Source organism: Mytilus trossulus, chromosome 5, assembly GCF_036588685.1.
Source record: "Mytilus trossulus isolate FHL-02 chromosome 5, PNRI_Mtr1.1.1.hap1, whole genome shotgun sequence".
Classification (NCBI taxonomy): Eukaryota; Metazoa; Mollusca; class Bivalvia; order Mytilida; family Mytilidae; genus Mytilus; species Mytilus trossulus.
In genome coordinates, this window is record NC_086377.1 from 73,180,546 (window position 1) to 73,193,948 (window position 13,403).

The 13,403-nt window shown below is 32.7% G+C and overlaps 1 long non-coding RNA gene across 2 annotated transcripts in view; it reads left to right on the plus strand.

Moving 5' to 3' along the window:
• The window catches only part of LOC134719156 (uncharacterized), a 173,954-nt gene that overhangs the window by 143,882 nt on the left and 16,669 nt on the right, over positions 1 to 13,403 (plus strand). Inside the window, exon 1 of one of the 2 annotated variants that reach the window (XR_010107525.1) lies at positions 4,467 to 4,564. The exons of the other annotated variant lie outside the window; for it this stretch is intronic. This is a non-coding gene — a long non-coding RNA (uncharacterized LOC134719156). Of the gene's footprint in view, positions 1 to 4,466; positions 4,565 to 13,403 lie in introns of those variants that run through there. 2 annotated transcript variants of the gene reach the window in all.

The window sequence follows — 13,403 nt, forward strand, 5'->3', positions numbered from 1 at the left end:
CCATGTACACTGTGTGTATCTAGGTCAATTATAACGTGTCAGTATTATGCATTGTCATGATAACATGTAAACTAACTATATCTGAAGATTTAACCACGTGTGTATTTTCATTATAGACTAAGGAGAAAACATTCGGCTGGTTTAAATGTGTATTATATTAGATCGGAAAACAGAAGGATAACATTATTATCAAAAGTATTCAATTTAATTAATTCATTAGAAATCAAAGAAATATTTACAAAATATATACTCTACATGTACCTATGTTTCTGTAGAAACTAAATATTAAATTGAAGTCAGAATATTTGTTGCAATTAAGAAATAATTATGTATATCACAAGATACTCTGCTTTAGTATCTTTAAATATTCATGTATAAATGTAACAGGCATAATAATTAAATCTAAATAAATCCTAGCATCATACCAAACAAATGTTGATAAACAATAATATTTATGTTTCTATTTTTTCTATTTTCTATCGTTTTAGTAAGGTTTGGTAAGTAATTGTTATTTTTGTTTTGTATTGTAATATATCCATAAAATGGAAAGTAAGATAAATTAATTCAATATTTAAATTTTAAACGGTCGTGAATAAAAATACTTATGTGTTTTCAATTCACAAAGATTTTAAATCTTGCAACTCACAAAAAAACGTAACAATAGTATAATAGTCCCAGTAATAATTTACAATAATCATAACAAAATTTAATAAAGTACTAACCCGAAAAATGTCAGTCGTTATATTCCGTCGATCTCCGTCTGATATCTGATTGCTATTATTTTGTAGTGTTTAAGTATGGATTTATAAGTCTTTGCTGATATTTTGTATAGTAATCTGTTCTTATAGTGGAATGGTAGAATTTAAAAATAGATTCATTTGAATAATAAAATATCCGTCCTTCTATACTTGACGCTTGTGTTTATTGATACTACATGTATATATATTCAAAATTTTTGGAAAAAAATTACTGTCAAGAATGTATGTTTATTATAAATTTCAACCCTATGTTTGTTTGTTTGTTTTTATAGTATTACCTTATAACATCTACATATATATGTGTACTATGGTACAGTTTTGAAAATTGTATTCACTGTGTTGCCCAACTATCATTCACGTCTTGATTCATTCACATTATAGATCGCATTTCAAACGCACACTATCGGTTTGAGTTCTCAAAAAAATAAAATATACTAATTTCACTCGTGAATGCGCATTTTCGTTTTTCTTATATATATTTAGGACACGGCTGTAAGAGATTGACATGTGACTTGCATGCACGGTCATAATTACTTACTTAATTTATTAGACCAAAAAAGTCTCTTTATAAGATGTCCCAATCAGTTACATGCCACAAGTTTCATTGCATATGGAAATTGGACTTTAGATTTATCTATACAATTAACATAACCATGAGTACAGACAACTTCAATAACGAGTTGAGAACAGGAAGGTCCTTGCATGAAATAAAATATAAAGATATGATAGACAAAGTAAATGCATGCAGAATTCCAGATTATAAAACAAACTGAGTGCATACATTTATATTGCGATTGGTTTGTGCAATTTGCATAAGTCATCCGGTTTGTAGAAATTTGGATTTGCAAAAGGGTCATCATCGGGAAAATTATGTACATTTCCAAGTACTTAATAAAATAGTCTAGCTTTAAAATGTATATTCAAATAGTAGATGTAAATATTAACTCTCAACTGACTTCTTCTAATCACAGTCATTTATTTCAATTCAAAAGCAAATAAAAATTCAGCAACAATCTTTTGGTGACCCAGCCGTCAGCGGTATTAGGTTAACGTATTGCTTTTTTTTTTAAAGAGAACAACTTGTTTTACAAAGTAGCTACACGTACATATGTTTGTGACATGGTGCATTCGCAAATTTATTTGGTAGGGTTGAGTTATATATTTCAGTGACGGAGTACATTTAATTAGTAACATATTTCTGTGACCGGGCAAATTTACAGTTTTTTTTACAGAGTAGCTACCTATGTTTGTGACAAGGTGCAATTTACAAAATGATGTCAGTGACAGCGGAAAGTTGCATATTTCTGTGACATGGTAAATTTACAGTTTATCTTACCGTGACAGATGCTACATATGTTTTTGACCATGTGTATTTACAAATTTCTGTGTCAGGGTAAAGTTACATATTTCTGTGTCAGGGTAAAGTTACATATTTCTGTGTCAGGGTAAAGTTACATATTTCTGTGTCAGGGTAAAGTTACATATTTCTGTGTCAGGGTAAAATTACAAATTTCTGTGTTAGGGTAAAGTTACATATTTCTGTGTCAGGGTAAAGTTACACATTTCTGTGTCAGGGTAAAGTTACATATTTCTGTGTCAGGGTAAAGTTACATATTTCTGTGTCAGGGTAAAGTTACATATTTCTGTGTCAGGGTAAAGTTACATATTTCTGTTTCAGGGTAAAGGTACATATTTCTGTGACAGGCTAGGGTTAAGTTACATATTTCTGTGTCAGGGTAAAGTTACATATTTCTGTGTCAGGGTAAAGTTACATATTTCTGTGTCAGGGTAAAGTTACATATTTCTGTGACAGGATAAAGTTACATATTTCTGTGTCAGGGTAAAGTAACATATTTCTGTGTCAGGATTAAGTTATATATTTTTGTGACATGGAAAGTTTCCTAGATTTGTGACATTGTTTTTTACTGTTTTTATAGAGACCTTATAATGTACTTGCCCGTGCTGAGACCTGGTCAAGTAACTGTAAAGTTTTTGATTTGTTTATCTGTGTCATTATATGACATGTATGAGGGTGTGGATGGGGAGTCCCGGTTCATTTCTGTATTCTATTTTTTTTTTCGCTCGTTATTCTTTATCTTTAAAAATAATGGCTATTCTGTAATAACTTGATAACTGTATTCTGACCGAACATTGTTCTCAGTTTTCTGTAATCAGTATATTTTTACCAAATTCTTGAAATTTTGCAGTTGTACATTTTATTTTAGCACCCCATTATTCTCTATTCTCTATTTTGCCCATTTTACCGCTCTATTTTTTATACCCCATCCACACCCTCTTTTATACCGTCTGTCTTAAGGTTGGATGAACGTGAGGGTGGACGATCTAGTAAACAGAAAATAACTCAAAATTGTCGACTGTTAGCAAAACTTTTACCAGGAGATAAATTCTTAGCAAACATAGGATTTGACATATCAGAAAGTGTTAAGACTTTTGTGTGCGGAAGTGAAAATTCCTGCATTTCCCAAGGGAACACGTCAATTATTTTTTTCTTAAAATAAAGCCAACAATCCTGATCCCGAAATCCCAGGCTTAAACACATGAAATCCCGAGGTCCCGAATTTGAATAATTTCAAATCCCGACATCCCGAAATTCGAAAAAAGAATTCCCGGATCCCGGAAGGGTCAATCCCGAAATCCCGAGCTTAAAAACACCCGTTCCCGACGTTCCTAAAAAGGTCCTGCCCCCCTCCTCTGTTATTGTTAAGACTGATGGCTACAGTGCTGAAGCTCCCGAGTTCGATTCTCACTCGGGGTGCTAAAAATATCAGTACATCAGAAGGGTAATTTTCACCCTCTCACACACATCTCTGGTACCCAGACCGGAGTTTAAACTAGAATGGGTACTTTGGGGGACTCGGTTGGTCAAAGTTGTCCCCTACTTTAACCTGGAGATCAATCTTTTGATATCTCTCTGGTTTGTCTGTTTCCACCGAGTGGCCCGGTGGTTTTCTCCGAGTACTTCGGCTTCGGATTCAAGTCAAATCGGCACTTATAGAAAAAGTCAAATCGGCACCAGGTTAAATCGGCATTTAAAATACTGAAAAAAAAGATATTAACATATTCAATATGGGTGCCGAAATGACTACATCGGGTGCCGAATTGACTCTATCGGGTGCCGATTTGACCAGGTGCCGATTGAACCAGGTGCCGATTTGACTAGAATTCCTCGGCTTCCTCCGCCATAATAACAGACTTCCCGGTGGCCTAGCACTCACGTTGTGTTGGGTGGGGATTGATTGTCCTTGTAAAAATAATTGTCGTATAAATTTACTTTTTGACACATCTCCATTATTCCCGATATAGAGTGTACATGGATGCCACTGTACCCTCGCAGCTTTCGAGGGGTTCTTCGGATAACGGAGGCATTTACCAGTACATAAACATATAGCGTGAAAAACTATTTATTATTTTTGGCGATCAAACAAGGGGGGTCTTACGTCCTCTACCCATTTTTCCCATTGAATCAACCGTTCTAAAAGGGTCCAATCATTGTTTCAACCTGGTCCGATTTGTCTTTCAATCTAATCTTTTTCACCAAGAAGACGTCATTTCGAGGGCTTTTAAGGGTAAGTTTTAAATATTTCTGTTATATTTGACTCATGTGAAGAAATGACATACTATTTTAGCTCATTTTAAAAATAGTTTTTACATTTTTGACACGGGTCAGCAACAGGACGATCGGGTTTCCATATCTCTTCTTCTTCGCATTAAGACGAAATGTTCTGAACAAGTACAGAAGAAATGTTTAATTAATCATTTAACTAAGTGATTTTATTTTCTTCAAGGTAAAATTGTTTATGGAAACAAATTTGTAAGTCAGTTAAAAAATGCATTTGAAAAGTGTAAGAGTTTTTAGACACCAGGCGGCGCTGATGTTTGTCACATTTTTTGTTTGTTTAAGTTTTCTTTTTTAAAAAAGCTTGCCTGAACCTTCATTTATAATGCGTATATAATCACAATTGTGCATACAATATATAATCTTTGTACTTGAAAATAAAAAAAAAGTTAATAACTAATTATTAACATCAAGTTAGGTTCCTCAACCACAGGTATGAGACAATATTAATTAAAGTTGTTACATTATTATATGGGCAGGAATTCGCTAATGCTCCTTTAGTGTGACATTGTAAGAAAAAAATAAAAATCATTATAAGCTTCTAAATTTTTTACAAATTATTGCTACAAATGGTGTCCTTCTATTTGTAACCAAAAAAATCATTTTTAAACTTGCGTCAGTTTGGAACCAAAGCAAATAATGAATTTGGAGCATGTAACATGGACACTTTTTCCAAATTGAGATTAATGATTCCTTAACTTATTCAACATTCAATATCATATATATTGATCACAAAACATTGTCTATCATCAAAACTCTAAAATGTATATTTTCATTTCTTTCAGAAATTTTGTGAAAACAAGTTTCTTCTACTTTTCTGTCAATGTTACATGCAATGTTTAAGAGAAAAAATACAGTAAGAATCATTTTCTTTCTGAACATGTAAAGGCTCTTTTTCATTGTGTTACCATCACATTAAAAAATTGTATTAATATTTTTGCAATTATCTCATTTCTGTCATAAAATAGTGACTTAAATGTTGCATGTAACGTGGACACAAAAAATATGAATAATGAACCATGCCAGAATTGACCTTAAAAAATATAAAAAGCCTCCAAACAACCATCTGAATGTAAATTAAACAATAATACTGCCACATTTCTCATATATGATATTATTTAAATAGTGGTTAATACCAAGACCATTCACCTAAATTTCAGACAGCAGACATATTTTTTAACTATACCAGAAGTTATGCTTGTTCATGGTGGTACACTATGGAAGGCTAAATTAAAAGATATTCACAAATGTCAAAATAACCAGAAAAATAAAATTAAGACCAAAGATAGATCAATTGATGAAGGAGTCATCCAAAATTTCCAAAACATGAAACATTTTTATATCAGTAAGTAAGCAACCGGGTTTTTTATGCACAGGGATGAGATTGATAAGAAGACAACCACACAACCATCAGCATCCACAAGTTTCTCACTCATTAACTAATACTGACAAAGTAAGGGTACAAAATAATTACATGTATCCCTCATTCATGTGACACAGTTACACTTAAAACTAATAGTATGAAAAACCAAGACAAAACATGGACAAATCTACAAGAGGTTGATACAGCTGCATTTATTGAGAATCTTATTTTCAATCGTTTACATAACTTCTATAAAGAACAATTTGGGTTTCATCTTTGAGGTTGTTGTCTGATAGGCATATTACCCCATATCTCGTTTTATTTCTGCTGGTTAATCTTACATTTATGATAACTTTTTAAGGTTTAAACAATAATTTTATTTCAAACATTCAAAACAAGTTTCTTGTTTCTTGTTTTCTGTCTCCAACATCTTCAACTATCTATCTGAAAAAAGAAAAAAACAAAACAACAATTAATCTACCCTCAAACAGAACCAAAATCCATGCATAGATTATAAAATTTACAATAATATAGAAACTCTCAAATATCTTGTTTCGATTTTTCAATGCCATTTCATCTTGAAAACTTGTTACCTAAACTACAGGAAGCCACAATTTAAAGGGCCCCATAATGACCAGTGTAAAACAATTCAGAAGAGAAAACCAACACCCACTAGACCATAGTCCTGTTTTCAACTTTATTTGGCCTTCTTTTACTTTTTTGTTTCATTGGCGTCACTGAAGAGTCTTTTGTAAACGAAAAGCGTTTCTGGCCTACAAAATTTCAATTCTGGTATCCATGATGAGTTTATTATTATTATTTTGAAATCAGAAGGAGCCTGAACCTCTTATAATGCAAAAGATATTCTGGAATGTCAATTATTGGCATAACAATTTAAAAAAAAATGTTACAAATTGAATTCCTCATGATTTCTATAATGAGCATCAGTAAATACACATGATACATGTGTTGACTGGTGATTGAAAAGGGATAAATAAACAAGATTTTGAAATAACTATCTTCTACACTGCTGTAGAATAGTTAAATTGGAGATCACTTGTATGTCTGCATGCACAGTCACCATCATCTGGTTTTCTGACACAGAAAAACACTACTATCTGACTGGCTGAAAGGACCGTCACCACCTGACTCACTAATAGGGACCTTATCATACTGGCTTACACAGACATCATAATCTGCCAGGCTGATAGGGTTATCACCATCTGACAGGCTGAAAGGGATATCACCATCTGACTGGCTGACAGGGACATCACCATCTGACTGGCTGACAGGAACATCACCATCTGATTGGCTGACAGGAACATCACCATATGACTGACTGGCAGGAACATCACCAACTGACTGACTAATATGAACATCACCATCTGCCAGGTTGACTAGGACATCACCATCTGTTGGCTGACAGGGATATTACCCTCTGACTGGCTTACAAGAACATCACAGACTGACTGACTGACAGGAACATCACCAACTAACTGATTGACTGATATGTACATCACCATCTTCCAGGCTGACAGGGACATCACCATCTGTCTGGCTGCCAGGGACATCACCCTCTGACTGGTTGTCAGGGACAGTATCTTTTTGCAGCATCTTCCTGAGAGTTTTCTTCATCACATTTATTGCTGATCATCTTTTTCTTTCTTTGGTTTACATTGCCTGTAGATTTTTTTTATTAAAAAAAGCATGTAAATTTTCAAGACCGACACCAATTTTGTTGTCAATGAAGAAAATACATTTCTATAAAGAATATTTATATTTAGAAATAAAGATGAAGTTTGATGGTGGTAAAACAAGTTAAATTATCAATAATCTCTTTATAGAGCAAAGGAGTTAGTAAATGTTATCAGTTCTGTTCATGCGTGTAACATTGACAGAAAAGTAAAAGGTTGTATGTCAATGTTACATACATGAAGACCAGAAGATATAAGTGGTGTGCTTAATAGTCAACTTTGGAGAAATAATATAATTGCTGCCCAGTAATATCTAATTAATCATTTAGGTTATAAAATGTTATATAAATGTCTGACTTTAAGGAAGTAATACCTTTGCATGTAACATAAAATAATCTTGACACAAAATATTGTTGTCAATGTTACTAACTAGTGTTAAAAGACAAATTAAACAGGAAAACATGAAAACGCTTTAATTTTGTAAAATAAAAATAAGATAATAGCTCCATATGGCAGTAAGTTTTGTTTACGCATGTAACACTGGCCTGAACATGTAAAAGTCTAAATAATAGACTCTGTCAATGTTACATACACAATTTCTTAATGAAAAAAAAGTTTAATTTGGGTTTACTTTATACATTATTTTTTAAAATAAGTATCATAATAATAACTTTGAATATTAAAAATTAGATAAACTGTTGATTTTAACACAGTAAAATCTTCTCATGTAACACAAAAAAGACCTGATACAAAAATCGTAGTCCATGTTACTCATAAAGTTATCATAGGATCATCAAAGAAATTGTGTGATGACAATATTTCAGATGTTAGTCATTTATAAACTCAGATAAACTCATTTTAAAGCTCATAACAGAGGTTTGGAAATCAATGCTTTTAAAACATTATAATTCTGGGTTATGTATGTAACATTGACAGGAACACCAACAAATGATGAGGAAAAATTGCTGGTCAATCAGGAAAAAAATAAACACAAATAATTAAAACTCATTTATTTCTTTAATATCATTTTAATGAAGCAAATTTAAATTTCAACAAGATTTTATTGATTGAATAATTGTATGCACATTTATTAGGTTGTAGCATGTAACCTGGACGCAGATGATGTGTCAATGTTACATGCCTTTAAACAATAAGAATTACAAGTAAATATTGTAAAGTCTAGAAATCAAGAAAGATCAACAACTTCTCTGTTTAGAATTCAGCATAAATTTACATTTGATTTAATATTATGCACTGGCCAATTATGCTTTAAATGTAATAAAGTAATATTGTTTTTATTCTGGTGTCAATGTTACATTTTATGTTTTCAAATTAAGTGGCCAGTTATCTTTATAATGCTGAGAATGAATACAAGTACTAGTTAATCAAATTGGCAATTAATCTGTGGTATTTCATGTAATAAATTAGATTGATAAGGCAAACCGTACAAAAATAAGCTTTTGCATGTATCATAGACACCTTTCCTTGGTAAATATTTTCGTGTCAATGTTATGTACAGAAATCTCTCCAGCAATAAAATGGATATCGTAAGGGTCAAACCTGTTTAAATACAAGATAAACTTATATTTTTTGACAAAATTGCAAAGCAAGTCACACATCATTATCAAAGAACCTAATTTACACAGAAAGTGCATGTAACACTTCATTGTGAGGTTAAATTAACCTGGTCCCACTCTCTTATCATCTGCTTGATCACTGGTAGATGCCAAGTGTGAAAGATGGCAAAGCCACATTTTAATGTAATTGTCAGTGGGTTGAAATGTGAAAAAAATAATTATGGTAATGCTTACTATAAAAAGTATGCAACTGTTATAAAAAGATGAGTATTATTGGGCAGTATTGACACGAAAATGAAATAAATTTTCTTACCTTCTATATTTTTCAAACTTCAGTTGATTGATAAAAATCATGAAATCCAAATTGTACCCATTGTTGACAGCTTTCAAAATTTGCCATGCTGGACCAATAACTTGTTTCCAAAGCTAATCAGCTAATGAAAAGGTGCATGTAACATTTGTTGACCCGAAAAGTTACATGCACTTGTCCATTTTCAAACGTATTTTATTTGCAGCAATAATCGGATTCTGTACAAAATGGGGTTTCTAAATGATAGACCGATCATTTTGCAGTTGATTTTCAACTATTAAAGTAGAACAATTCTTCAGGCATATTCTAAATATGGCTAGGGGTTTTGCCACTGCAGAAATGTCACACTTTTTGTCTACAGTTTTCAACTGCCAGCACTTAACAAGTGCTGATTTTTTGTTGATTTTTTCGATTGGATCCAATTTTTTTGCATTTGGCAATAAAGACTAACCCACTTTGATATTTAAACAATGTTTATTCTCCAAATTTGCATGATTTCTTTATTTTTTAATTGGATAAACACTATTGACCCTAAAATTTCACTAGCGAATTCCTGCCCATATACCACCAAAAGAATACATGTAACTTAAACAAGTTATTTCAGAAAATAACAGGCATACTGTTATTGGGGTAATTCTTATAGAGTTATCTCCTCCTGTCGTGAATTGTGTTGAAATAACCCTTTATTTTACAAAGAAACAATGTATGTATGTAATAACGCCTTTCAGTCATCACAGTGGGTCTCATTGGGGTCTTACTAAGTTAGCGTGATGCAGGATTGGCCGATTTTTGGTAAACTTGACATGCAAAAGTAAAATTATTTTGCGTGAAAACGCGAAACAAAAGTTGAGCGGGACACATGAAATTACTAAAAAAAATAGCAGGGAATCCGGGAAAATCCTAATTGTATTATTAGCATGATATCAAAATGTGTTGTTAAAAGTAGTGATGACTTGTTCATGTTGTTTGAATGTGTGACATCCCTTTAGTCCGACAACCATTATTCCGACAGCCCATTACTCTGACAGCCCACTATTCCGACAGCCCATTATTCCGACAGCTCTTTATTCCGACAATGCATCTGTCTTAAGTGTATGTGTAAATTTTCTCTAAAAAGACCAACTCCGTTCTCTATAATATTTGTGGTTGTCTGTTTTGATTCCGATTATTCTTCTCAGGCGGGATATTTGTCTCAGTATATTGGGGTTGGTACTTGTGCTTATTGCAACTGTTTAGTCCTTACCCTCGTCCCTCTTTCGTTTTACAGGTCTTGGTATTTTATCTGTCTTTATATTTCGGAGTTTGTGTGACCACTGTTATTCTGTGCTGTTCTAGGTCGCTGTTTTTTTGGTTTTTTTTGTCGATCTATCTCATTTTCACTAGATCTTTGGTTTCTCCCTTTCCCGTATCAAGGGAGTGAGGTTTCATCACTATTTACTACATAAATAAATATATCAGAGTTGGATAACACTACCCGCCCTCTTTGGTCGTAACACAAAGTCTGAGAGATGACACTTAATATATGTGATGGGGTACCGATTTTATATCCCGAGCTTATTTTAAAATCTAGAAAAACATGCATCTTTTATAATGGTTGGGGGAGAGACAGGACTGATGAATTACAACAAAACTATTTGCGAAAAACAAATATGACAGACATGAACCAACGACAACTACTAAACTACCGGCTACTGACTTTGGACAGGCACATTACAAATGTGGCGAGCAGGGTTAGAAATTAGTTGAAAAGGGCTTAACTCATCAGATCGATATAAAGCAAACAAACTTTTAACACTTATATATATATATAAACATACCGGACTTGACAGCGTATTTACAAATCCCTCACAACAACAAAAACACATTGTACAGATTTGAGAGTATTCTCAGGTATTGACAGCTAGCTCAAAGCATATAACAATTAATAAAAAATCATATATCTTAGACATGGTGTGGCATTCTTGTCCCACGTGTGTCTTTGTCAAATGATTTCCCTTCTCCTGGACTCTCTCTTGGTTTGTCTACCATTCATTGGTTAAGGCAGGGTTGTCCACCTAATCCTTACAGTGGCGGGTTGGATTTGGCCATTTTGACAATATCCAATACACAGAATAAACTCTGTCATGTCTGTATTGAATAAACTCTGTCATGTCTGTATTGTATAAACTATGTCATGTCTGTATTGTATAAACTCTGTCATGTCTGTATTGTATAAAGCAAATCATATGATGACCCCGCCGAATTTGTTGAAAATAGTTCGATGAGAATCTGTACAAATAATTCCCTGTATAATGTACAATCAAGGGTACTTCTTGTACAAGTACTTTTTATTTACTTGAAGAAGTAAAAAAAATATACTTATATATATTATTAAGTAAATTTGTAGTATACTTATACAAGTGAATTTTATTTACTTGTATAGGGTAAAAAATTATTACTTCGTTATGTCCCTTAGACATTCAGATTCATCGTAAACAGACGTCTTAAAAGCCGAATATTTCAGAAGGTAGAAGACCTGGATCCTTCATACTTCGTACTTTGGATAAAGATGCCTTATGTAATGAAGTTTCTGTCTGTCATATGTCCATTGTCCTTGACCTCATTTTCATGGTTCGGTGACTACTTGAAAAAAAAAATTAAGATTATTAGTATTCTTAATTTCTCTCTTATTATGAGTAATTGGATAACTATATTTGGTACGTGCGTACCTTGCAGGGTCCCAGTGCCCGTCAGACAGTTTTCTATTCATGGATCAGTGAACATGCAAGGTTAAATTTGTATGGGTCAAGTCCATATGCATGTTTTTAACTTCTCTGTAATCTATGTACTTATGGTTTATGAGAATAAACTATCTATCATATATATCTCAAATATTGTAATTAATAGGTCTACTATATGTATGCCCTTGTCGGTCTGTGCGTCCGTCTGTCCCTACATATGTCCGTGGGTCCCAAAGTTGATATCCGTTCTATAACTTTAGTTTGCCTCAACCAAATGTTATGAAACTTATACACAATGCTTATTTTCACAAAGGACAGATCAAGTTTGAATTTTGGTGCTTCACTTAAACCGTTATAGAGTTATGCCCCTTTACAAACGGTAAAGGTGCTGAATTTTTCGTTTCTGTTCTCTGACTTAAGTTAGCCTCAACCAAATTTTGATAGTTACCTTTACCCTTCTTCAGTAAAGTCCCTTTATAACTTTATAAGATATGCAAGCGGGGGCAACTTCTGTGTCCCATCATGCCCATGGAAACATTCCCAATTTATTTGTATATGGAATCATTATAAGATGTACATGTCCAACTGGCAGCTGTCACCTGACGTTGACCTCATTTTTATGGTTCAGTCAGTCAAGGATATAACTTTATAGAGTTATTACAGAAAAATAACATATATTTGTTATCTGGTTATTGTGGACTAAAAAATCAAAGAACTGTGATAACATATGTATGCTACATGTACATGTTTCAAAGGAACAATATACATACATCATTAGTTTATTTAAATGTATACAAGTTCTATTGATATTACTATTGTCTTTATGTATACTCAACTATAGAAAGATATAACAGTTCATAGTTTTCCAATCATGCATAGTACACCTATGTTATTACAGAAAAAGTACATGTATGTCTGTAATAACTAAAGGGTGTTATTACAGCTTCTCTTTTAACTCCAAAGCATATGTTTAGACATATACATGTAATGCCAAATTATATCCGGGTGAAATTTGATCCGGAGGAAAAAATGTCACAGTAGTTGTTATTATTTTTTTATCCAGAGGAAAATATTTCCCTGGGATATTTTTTTCTTTGCCGTGAAATTCTATCTGGGTAGTTAACTTATTGTATAGTTATTTGACAAAACTTATCCTTTAAAAATACTATGAAATAATAATAGTGTATTTAAATGAAAGCGAAATATTTAAAAAAAAATGTATTATAATGGGAAATAATTTCACAAATTATCATTGAAAACATTTCCTGAAATATTCAAGTCAACAGTCATAGCTGAGACATAAATAAGTCTGAATCTGCTTTTGACTCGTAGAGGTCTATATTT